A 9,333-nucleotide genomic window follows, 5' to 3' on the forward strand; every position below is an offset into this window, starting at 1 on the left:
TGAGGTAGTTATATTGAGACTTCATGATTTCTTACAATACTATATTAGTAATCATTATAAAGCAAAGTTAATACTCAAAAAGGAACAACTATGAAATCTAAGGTATCCACATTTATTAGATAGCTGATTGTCGTTTACATTGGCATGGATAATTTAGTTTGAAATTAAGGCTTTGGAGGAAAGGTTTTTCTTCTTAGGCTGTTTTGACTCTAGAGCAGTGATGGCGAACCTATGACACGCGTGTCAGAGGTGACACGCGAACTCATTTTTTTGGTTGATTTTTCTTTGTTAAATGGCATTTAAATATACAAAATAAATATCAAAAATATAAGTCTTTGTTTTACTATGGTTGCAAATATCAAAACATTTCTCTATGTGACACGGCACCAGAGTTAAGTTAGGGTTTTTCAAAATGCCTGTGTGTTATATTCTGAGAGAATGATGCCTCTTCTCCACGTTTCTCTCCTTTTCCTTTTGCTCTTCCTCTTTTCCCTTCTCTGCCTCCCCGTCCTTCTTCCCTTTGTTTCCTTCTCTCTCTCTCTCTCTCTCTCTTTTATTTCTCTTTCTGTTCATTAAGCGAAGCATGAAATTTGACCCATGAAAATAATTATAACAGACTATTAGCACTTTACTGGGCCATGGGGGCCATAGGGAGAATTTTTTAGGTCCCCCTACGTAAGTTTAATATAAGATTAAGTTTTTGTCTTCCCCCTTTTCTACAGCTGAGGCAGGGACTTGCCAATTCCGATTCTGGGACCAGGCATCTCCCAGGTTAGGAAAACGAAGGGTGAGGAGGGCTTCCCCCATCTCCCTAATGCATTTCAAAATGAAGGAAGAGACAGCTATTTGTTTTGCTTTAAAAAAATGATCTTTATCATTGAACATATTGCAGATGTCCCTTTATGTTGTAATGTACCCCGCGAATCACAGAAGGACGCCTCAAGAAGTCGAATTAAAGAGTCACATTTATTGCAATCCAGGACTATGAGGGGCCATTCCCCAAATCTCATAGTACTAAGATGGTAGAAAAACCAGACTTATATAGGCAAAAATCACAAAGGTATTGATTACATCCCAGGGTTTAGAATGAGGACCCTGGTTTGCACAAAGCAGTTACAGAAGCGAGATTGAGCCGATTAGTTATCTACAAAGATTGATTATAGTTTTTGGGTCTTGGGACCACTGAGTTGACAGAAACACATTATCTAGAGCCCTTGGGTCTGGAATGAGGAACCTAGTTTGCAAAAAAGCAGTTTACAGAAACACATTGTCTAGAGCCCTTGGGTAACCTGGGTTAAACTTAGGCATGTTATCTAAATTACAGTTTTGGGTCTAGAGCCCTCTGACCTTGGGATAACTGTGCTGTCCTTTCAAGGTAAAGGAAAATGTGCTTTCTAAGACCAGTATGACCACAACCCATGGGATATTCACATTACAATCAATAGGGCATTTAATCGAATGGGATGATTTATATAATTCAGAAAATCAAAATAACCTGTCCATTGTTAAACAAAGCAAATAGGTACCATACTTCATTTATTCCCCCATTGACAGCCTCCACTCTGCCCCCTAGGCCTTCACTGCGCTGTAGTCTGTGTCCGTGGGTTGTGTGTATATTTTTACCACATGGTGTACAATAAACGCCTCCAGTACATGGCTCTGAAGTCCTTTTCAGCATCAGCAAACATAAAACTGCTAAAGGAATGCCTGGGCCTCTGGCCCCCTGGTCCCGGAGCTGAGAAGAGGAGAGGCCTGCAGGGGAGAGAGGAGAGTGAGAAAGGGTTTGGGAGCTCAGAGACCAGGGGGGGATGCTTGAGGGGCTGGGGTCCCCTAAGGATGCACACGAGGTTGCTCTGCAGCCCAGGAGCTCGTGGGTGAGCTGCCAGCATGCCTGTCCACCAGGACCGTGCGCACTGCAACCCGTGGTCCGAGCCTGGAGCGCAAAGCTTTTCCAAAACATTCCCAGACCCGCCTCACCTGTGCTGCTAAGGAGCAAAATTGAGGTTTTGTCACTGTTATTATTGTTCCTGTTTTTTCTCTCCACAGGAAATGGATGTGTTGCCCCGACTTTTGGAAGTTAAGTGCAGAGTAAAATGGGATTACCGAAGCATTAAGCTGATTAGAAATTGTATTTCAAAGGAAAAATGCTTTGTTGGTAAAGGACTTGGATCATGATTTGATTTGTCAGTGAAAACAAAAATGCAACTGCATGTTGTCTTCTTTGAGGGCGACAGTACTGATTACTTCCCAGGGCACAGAAATGAGGGCGCTGCCAATGGAGGTCACTGCCAATGGAGGCCGCTCTCTGCATCCACCCTGTTCCCTAACTGCTGAGTCACCTTGCTGGGCCCTTGCTGAGTCACCTTGTTGGGCCTTCGCTGAGTCACCTTGCTGTGTCCTTGCTGAGTCACCTTGCTGGGCCCTTGCTGAGTCACCTTGCTGGGCCTTCGCTGAGTCACCTTGCTGTGCCCTTGCTGAGTCACCTTGCTGGGCCCTTGCTGAGTCACCTTGCTGGGCCTTCGCTGAGTCACCTTGCTGTGTCCTTGCTGAGTCACCTTGCTGGGCTAGTAGCCTCCTTTTTCTCTGAGATGAGCTTTTAAAAAGTTTTACTTTCTTTCCAGGAGAAATGGAAATTTGTAATGGGAGCTCAGAGCATTTTGGAATCCAGGGCAAAGTGTGGTTTTTAAAAAACTGTCCAATAAAATGGTAACAAGCCATTGTAATTGTTTTCATTTCTCAAGTTCTATGCTCCACCGTAATGAGCAAATTCTTCCCTCAGAACAGTGACTGCAGTATTCACTGCTGCATGTTCGCCTTATCATTAGACTGAATCCTTACTGACAAGGGCTGAGAGTTCAGCGTGTGTTGGGAGCCATTATAAATCACATATACATCTCCAGTTTACAGCATAATAGGTTTCTGGCTCCTCCAAGCCAATTCCCGGTTTTGGCCTGGAGTTAAAAGATAACCTTGCGATTTAACCTGGAGTTAAAAGATAACATACCCTCACCCTAAGCACACAACTGCTACATCTCCGCTGATAAGCTCACAGCTTCCAAAGTCTGTTACATCCTTAACGGCATCCTTTACCCACTCCCCTCCTCTAGAAACTACATAAAGACCACCCGCTGTAAAATAAAACTGAGGCTTGATCAGAACTTTGTCTTGCCTCCACTTCTTCGCGTCTCCTATCCTCTCATTCCTTTGCAGGATTTGGTGCGGTGTACCCACGATGCGTGCCCTGCAGGTCGGGGCATAACTGGCGCCCACCGTGATCTCCGCTCTCCAATCCTCCTCAGGAACGTTCACTTTTTATGTCCGGCCGGACCTCCCTTTGGCGCCACTGGGATCGCCCTGTGAGTCAGCCTGCATTTTTCCTGGTCGCCGCTCTGCTTACCCGCTTTGCGAGTCAGACCTGTTGCTTTGGTAAGTGAACGCATTCATTTTGGATAGGCATTCTCTTCCCTCATTGCCTCCCCCCTTGTCTCCTGCCTCTAGTCCACTTTGAGCACTCTCTTGTTGTTTCGGGGAAGAGTGAAAGGTACCCGATTTCGGCGGAGAGAACTCCGAATCACTCAGGCTTGTCCCTTGGTTTCGTTCCACGTGGTTGACTCCTTCCTAAAACCCTGAGTTCACCTTGTCTTAGTGGTCTTTCTGAGAAAATGGGGACTCCAGCTGAGACTCTGAAGTAAGTGTTTTTGCCTACTTTAAAGCTTAAACCGTCCACCCAAACTCAGACGTAAACCAGTGAGGACTTGTGTCAGTGTTATCCGGGAAAACTCCTTGCCTACTTAAAAACGCAGGCCGTCCACCTTGTGAGCACTCATGGGGTGCCTGACTCCCGACTGGTGAATGCCTGAGGGTCCTAGCAGGTTACCTGCCTCACAAGGGTCCGAGTTGGCGGGTTATACCAACCGGCTGTTTACGTAGGAGGAGTGGGCTGCAGAAGCAGCTCCGAGGAAGGCACTTGAAAACAAGTTTCGATCTGGGGAGCTCTGATCTAGGGGTCCGAGTTGGCGGATCATACCAACCGGTTGCTTACGTAGGAAAACACACCTGTGGCATAAACAGGACTGAAGTAGTCTCAGCAGAGAATTTCAACATCCAGACCTATGACACGTGAACAGGGGCCTCTCCGTTGAGGTAGCAGTTGGCTGCTCTCCCTCGCTGGTTCATCTCCTTGTCGACTCCTGGGCTGACCTGGTACGGGGCTTATACGTCCCGGAGGCTTACGTGGAAGAGGCTAAGACATGGGCAGGCTTTGAGTTCTCATGACCTGTTTCTTTAAGGACTCAGGGAGTCCCTCAAGGTGCGAAGATTTAGGGTTAAAAAGAAAGATTTAAAAGGCTTCTTACAGGACTCAGGGAGTCCCTCAAGGTGTGAGGATTTAGGGTTAAAAAGATTCAAAAGGCTTCTTACAGGACTCAGGGAGTCCCTCACGGTGTGAGGATTTAGGGTTAAAAAGAAAGACTTAAAAGGCTTCTTTACTTTAGAACATCTTATGACAACCAAACTTTGGCTAAGATAACCTTGGGTGCTAGCCATGACTTTAGAAAGCGAAATAGGAAAAAATTTAAAATATCTTCTTCTATTAAGCATGACTGTGGGGAAAAATACGCCATCTGAGTCATTTGCTAAAACTTCCCCCAAAGCAGGATATGTAGGGGAAAGGAAAAAGGAACACATGGCGATCCTATATGGACGCCTCCTCCCCAGTATTCAAATTTAAAATCTCCTTCTCGTAATTAAAAAGGTTTTACAAAATTTAGAAAATGTGTCTGGGATTTCTGTTCACGTGTAAAGAGAAAAACTGGCTTGGAACTAAAAGCGCGCATCATCCGATTTTGGACATTTAGATAGAGTTTTGAGCTAAAAATCTCTTTGCAAATGTACAGAATAAAACCCAAGACTGATTATTTCCTAAGAAAAATGGCGTATTTGACCCAGGGAAGAAATGCAGGCTGGTTCTAGCAATAAGATTGGTATATTTCCATAATAAAGAGTGATTTTTGAAATGTTAATAAAGCCTGTTCCAAAGTTAATCTTAAAAGCCTCAAAGAAATTTAGTAAAATTGTCTGTTATAGAAAAGTTACCAAAATAACTGCCTTAAAATAATAATCTAGATTTGAATCTCAAGAATTATTGATCTATAGTCAATTTAAATCTGATTAATCTAGGCTAGGCCAAACCTGTTCTTCCAGGGAAAACAGCCACCCCCTTCCTCCCCCAGGCCAATATTGAAACTTCCCACCGACCAGCAAGGGGCAGGAAGCAATGTAGCTACAACCTTGTTTGTTGGCCTTCCCCAGAGGAAAAATTATGGTCGTTTTAAAATCAAAGGCTGGAGCCAGGCCTGCCTTGCCAGCCTCAAGTGTGGTTTTCCAAATCTGCTGTGAAACTTAAGACCTTGGAGTTTATACCTAGGTATCTTGAAGTGACATAATACTGAATTAAATAAGATCTAAGTGTACTTCGTACAAAATCTAAAGAACAGAATTAAATCTGTTGGTTGATTATGTCCTGCATTTTTTGAAGTTTATTCCTAAAAATGTTACTGATTGAGAAATGCTAAATATTTGACTTGCCAGCTAAAAAGTTCTAGTTAAATCAAATTGGGAAAAATTATAATTGTGGTAACTAAATGCCTAACGTAGAGAAATTTATTTTTAAGAAAATCTTGTGCTTTCTCTGAAATAATTAGAATTCAAAATATGTTACTCATTGATCTGATTAAAAAAGAGGATAAATTCTGTGATCCCAACAGAAATTTTATATACAAAGATCAGTTTAAATTTAATTGATCTCTTAATAAATATAAAAGGTATATAATCTTTAAATCATATATACACATATATATTTGATGGTCTTTCAAGTTGGATTTCAAAACTATAACCAAGGAATGACTTTGGGACATTTCATGGGCCCTGAAATGTTTTCAAAAGTTTATTCTCTCTTCTTAAAGGATTTTTTAATAAAGCCAATTTAATATACTTGAAATCACATAGAAAGCTTTATCAAATATAAATTAATAAATATATTTTAAGTTTTTGCCTCTGAGAAAGGGCAAAACAAGTAATTTTGTTTAATATTTCTTAAAATACAGCAGTGGAATTTTAAGATGTAATTTGAAATAACAAAAGCTCCTTGCCGCTGCATATTAAATTAGGCTGGAGGTGGGGCAGCATTTGTCCCTTGTGAATCAAAAGTTTACTAAATACTAAATTTACTTGCTTCGCTTTGCCTTTTTAAAATAATCACTTGAAATATATAGCTTTGCGACAGTATTTGTTAAAATCTCAAAAGGCAACCATGTTTCTTACATTTGTTGCTTGTGTGAGAAAGAAAGCTGTCTGGAAGGAAATAAAAAGGTTTCCTTCAGATGCCTAACTAAAATTAAAAATCAATATATTGGGCCTCAAAAGCTAAATTAAATAATTTGTGTTTTGTCTCCTTAAACAAAGTTTATGTAAATTTACCCAAAGACTAATACCAGAAATTTAATTAAGGTCATTTACTGTCCATAACTTAAGACAAGTAAAGTTAAAAGAATAAATGCTATTTCAAACTGACTTAAAATTGGCAAATTGGGTTAAATGGATATTCAGGAGAACTTAATTGTCACCTATTAAAAGATAAACTTTTACAATTTTTATATAAGACCTCCATCATAGATCTAGACACCCAAACCTCTGATATCTTAGAAGCCACACTCCGTGCTTTAAATGCCTCCAATCCATCCCTTGCAGAAAACTGTTGGCTATGCATGACCCTAGGTACACCTATGCCCCTTGTCATTCCAGATGACATCAGTAACATCACTTCTAATAATAATTGTACCCTCAGTTTGCCCTTTAGAACTCAACCTGTTGCATTCAACTTTTCCTCATGTCTACAAAAACTCCCCCAGAATAATAGTTATGATCTAGATGTAGGCTTCGTTAGCTTTGTTAATTGCTCTCCCGTTCACAATCACAGTTCCTCCCTTTGCCCCGCTCCTGGACGAGTGTTTGTATGTGGAGGTAATATGGCCTATACAGCTCTACCTTTAAACTGGACAGGATTATGTGTTCAGGCTAGTATTCTCCCTGACATTGATATTATTCCAGGGGGAGAACCTGTCCCCCTACCCAGCCTTGATTACATTGCTGGACGCAGTAAGCTGGCTGTCCAATTTATCCCTTTACTTATAGGACTGGGAGTCTCTGGAGCTGTGGCCACTGGCACAGCTGGATTAGGAACCGCATTATATACCTATAGTAAATTATCTAATCAGTTAATTGATATTCAGGCTCTTTCAGGTACTATCAATGATCTCCAAGACCAAATTGACTCCCTAGCAGAAGTAGTTTTACAAAATAGAAGAGGATTAGATTTAGTTATAGCAGAGCAGGGAGGAATATGTTTAGCCCTACAGGAACGCTGCTGTTTTTATGCCAACAAATCTGGAATCGTCTGAGACAAGATAAGAAAACTCCAGGAAGATCTGGTGAAAAGGCGAAGAGAGCTGTTCGAAAACCCCCTTTGGAGCGGACTCAATGGCCTACTCCCCTACCTGCTTCCTGCACTTGGCCCCCTTGTCAGCTTACTGTTAATTTTAACCTTTGGTCCATGGGCTTTTAAGAAACTGACAAGTTTTGTCAAACAGCAAATTGATAGCATCCTGGCCAAACCCATTCAGGTTCACTACCACCGTTTAGCTACTATAGACCGAGAATGTGATTGTGATTGCCAGAGCTCCCTCCCCACGGGGACAGCATAAAGCCAGAGGAATGCTTACCTACACTCTATATAGAGGTATGGTATGGGCACCGTCTGGGTGCAGGGCAAAGCACTGCAAGGGAAGGTCAAAACAGAAAATCAAAATTTTCTCGACCGCCTCTGGATTTCTCTGTGAGCACACCTGGTTTGCATAGAGGTTGGTATCCATACATATATAATTGTTGGCTCTGCCTCTCCTCCCCAAAAGATACCAAGAGCCACCAGAGGTGAGATCTGCTGATCTCATGGGAGGAACCAGGTCACTACTCCCCCAGTCGGTTAATGCCCACCCTTAACTAAATGGTAAGGGAGGAATTGTTGGGAGCCATTATAAATCACATATACATCTCCAGTTTACAGCATAATAGGTTTCTGGCTCCTCCAAGCCAATTCCCGGTTTGGCCTGGAGTTAAAAGATAACCTTGCGATTTAACCTGGAGTTAAAAGATAACATACCCTCACCCTAAGCACACAACTGCTACATCTCCGCTGATAAGCTCACAGCTGCGACATTCCAGAATCTCCTACATCCTTAGTGATAAGCTACGCCCATGGACCTCCTTGCCCGCCCCCTTCCTCTAGAACAACATAAATTCTACCCGCTGTAAAAATAAAACTGAGGCTTGATCAGAACTTTGTCTTGCCTCCACTTCTTCGCGTCTCCTATCCTCTCATTCCTTTGCAGGATTTGGTGCGGTGTACCCACGATGCGTGCCCTGCAGGTCGGGGCAAGCGTGTATTACTTAAGTCCGTGGTCGGCAAACTGTGGCTCAAGAGCCACATGCGGCTCTTTGGCCCCTTGAGTGTGGCTCTTCCACAAAATACCACGTGCGGGCATGCACGTACAGTGCGGTTGAAACTTCGTGGCCCATGCGCAGAAGTCGGTTTTCGGCCTGGGCGAGTCTATTTTGAAGAAGTACTGTTGATATTTGGCTCTGTTGACTAATGAGTTTGCCGACCACTGACTTAAGAGAAACAAAATCACCTCTTGTTTCAATAATTAAAAATCAGCTCTCTTTGAGACCCGAAACTAAGATGGTCACTCTCACAAATAGACTCTGTAAGGGGTGAATTGTGTCTCCCCTCCCTCCCAGAGATATCTTGAGGTCTTAAGTCCCAGGACTTCAGAATGTGACCTTATTTAGAAAGAGGCTCATTGAAGATGTAATTGGTTAAGAGGAGGTCAAGTGGAACAGACTGGGCCTCTAATCCAATATTAATGGGGTCCTTATAAGAAGACTGTCATGTGAAGACCAAGATGCACAGGGAGAAGGCCAAGGGTGACAGAGGCCTGGAGTGAAGCATCTACAAACCAAAGACTGCCTGCAACCCCCCTCTGCTCCCCGGACGCTGGGGAGAGGCGGGAGGACTCCCCACAGGCTCCAGAGAGCACGTCCACACCTTGATCCTGCACTCCAAGCTCCCAGAACTGTGAGACAACACATTTCTGTTGTTTCTCACCATTCCATTTGCGGCATTTTCCCAGGACAGATGGTATGCTGTGGGTTTATCCAAGCCAGTTTGGTGGTTCCTGTTTGCTCTACTTCCTTCTGCTGATAGTAGTGGCCTTTAAT

At 42.8% G+C, this 9,333-nt stretch overlaps 1 long non-coding RNA gene across 2 annotated transcripts in view; it reads left to right on the forward strand.

Annotated features, from left to right (window-relative positions):
* The window catches only part of LOC111826650, a 22,388-nt gene extending 19,671 nt beyond the window's left edge, over nt 1-2,717 (forward strand). For both annotated transcript variants that reach the window (XR_002830004.1, XR_002830003.1), the window contains one exon: nt 2,047-2,717. This is a non-coding gene — a long non-coding RNA (uncharacterized LOC111826650). The remainder of the gene's footprint in view (nt 1-2,046) is intronic.
* Nucleotides 2,718-9,333: the final 6,616 nt, after the last annotated feature.

Source organism: Myotis lucifugus, unplaced genomic scaffold, assembly GCF_000147115.1.
Source record: "Myotis lucifugus unplaced genomic scaffold, Myoluc2.0 scaffold_93, whole genome shotgun sequence".
Lineage (NCBI taxonomy): Eukaryota > Metazoa > Chordata > Mammalia > Chiroptera > Vespertilionidae > Myotis > Myotis lucifugus.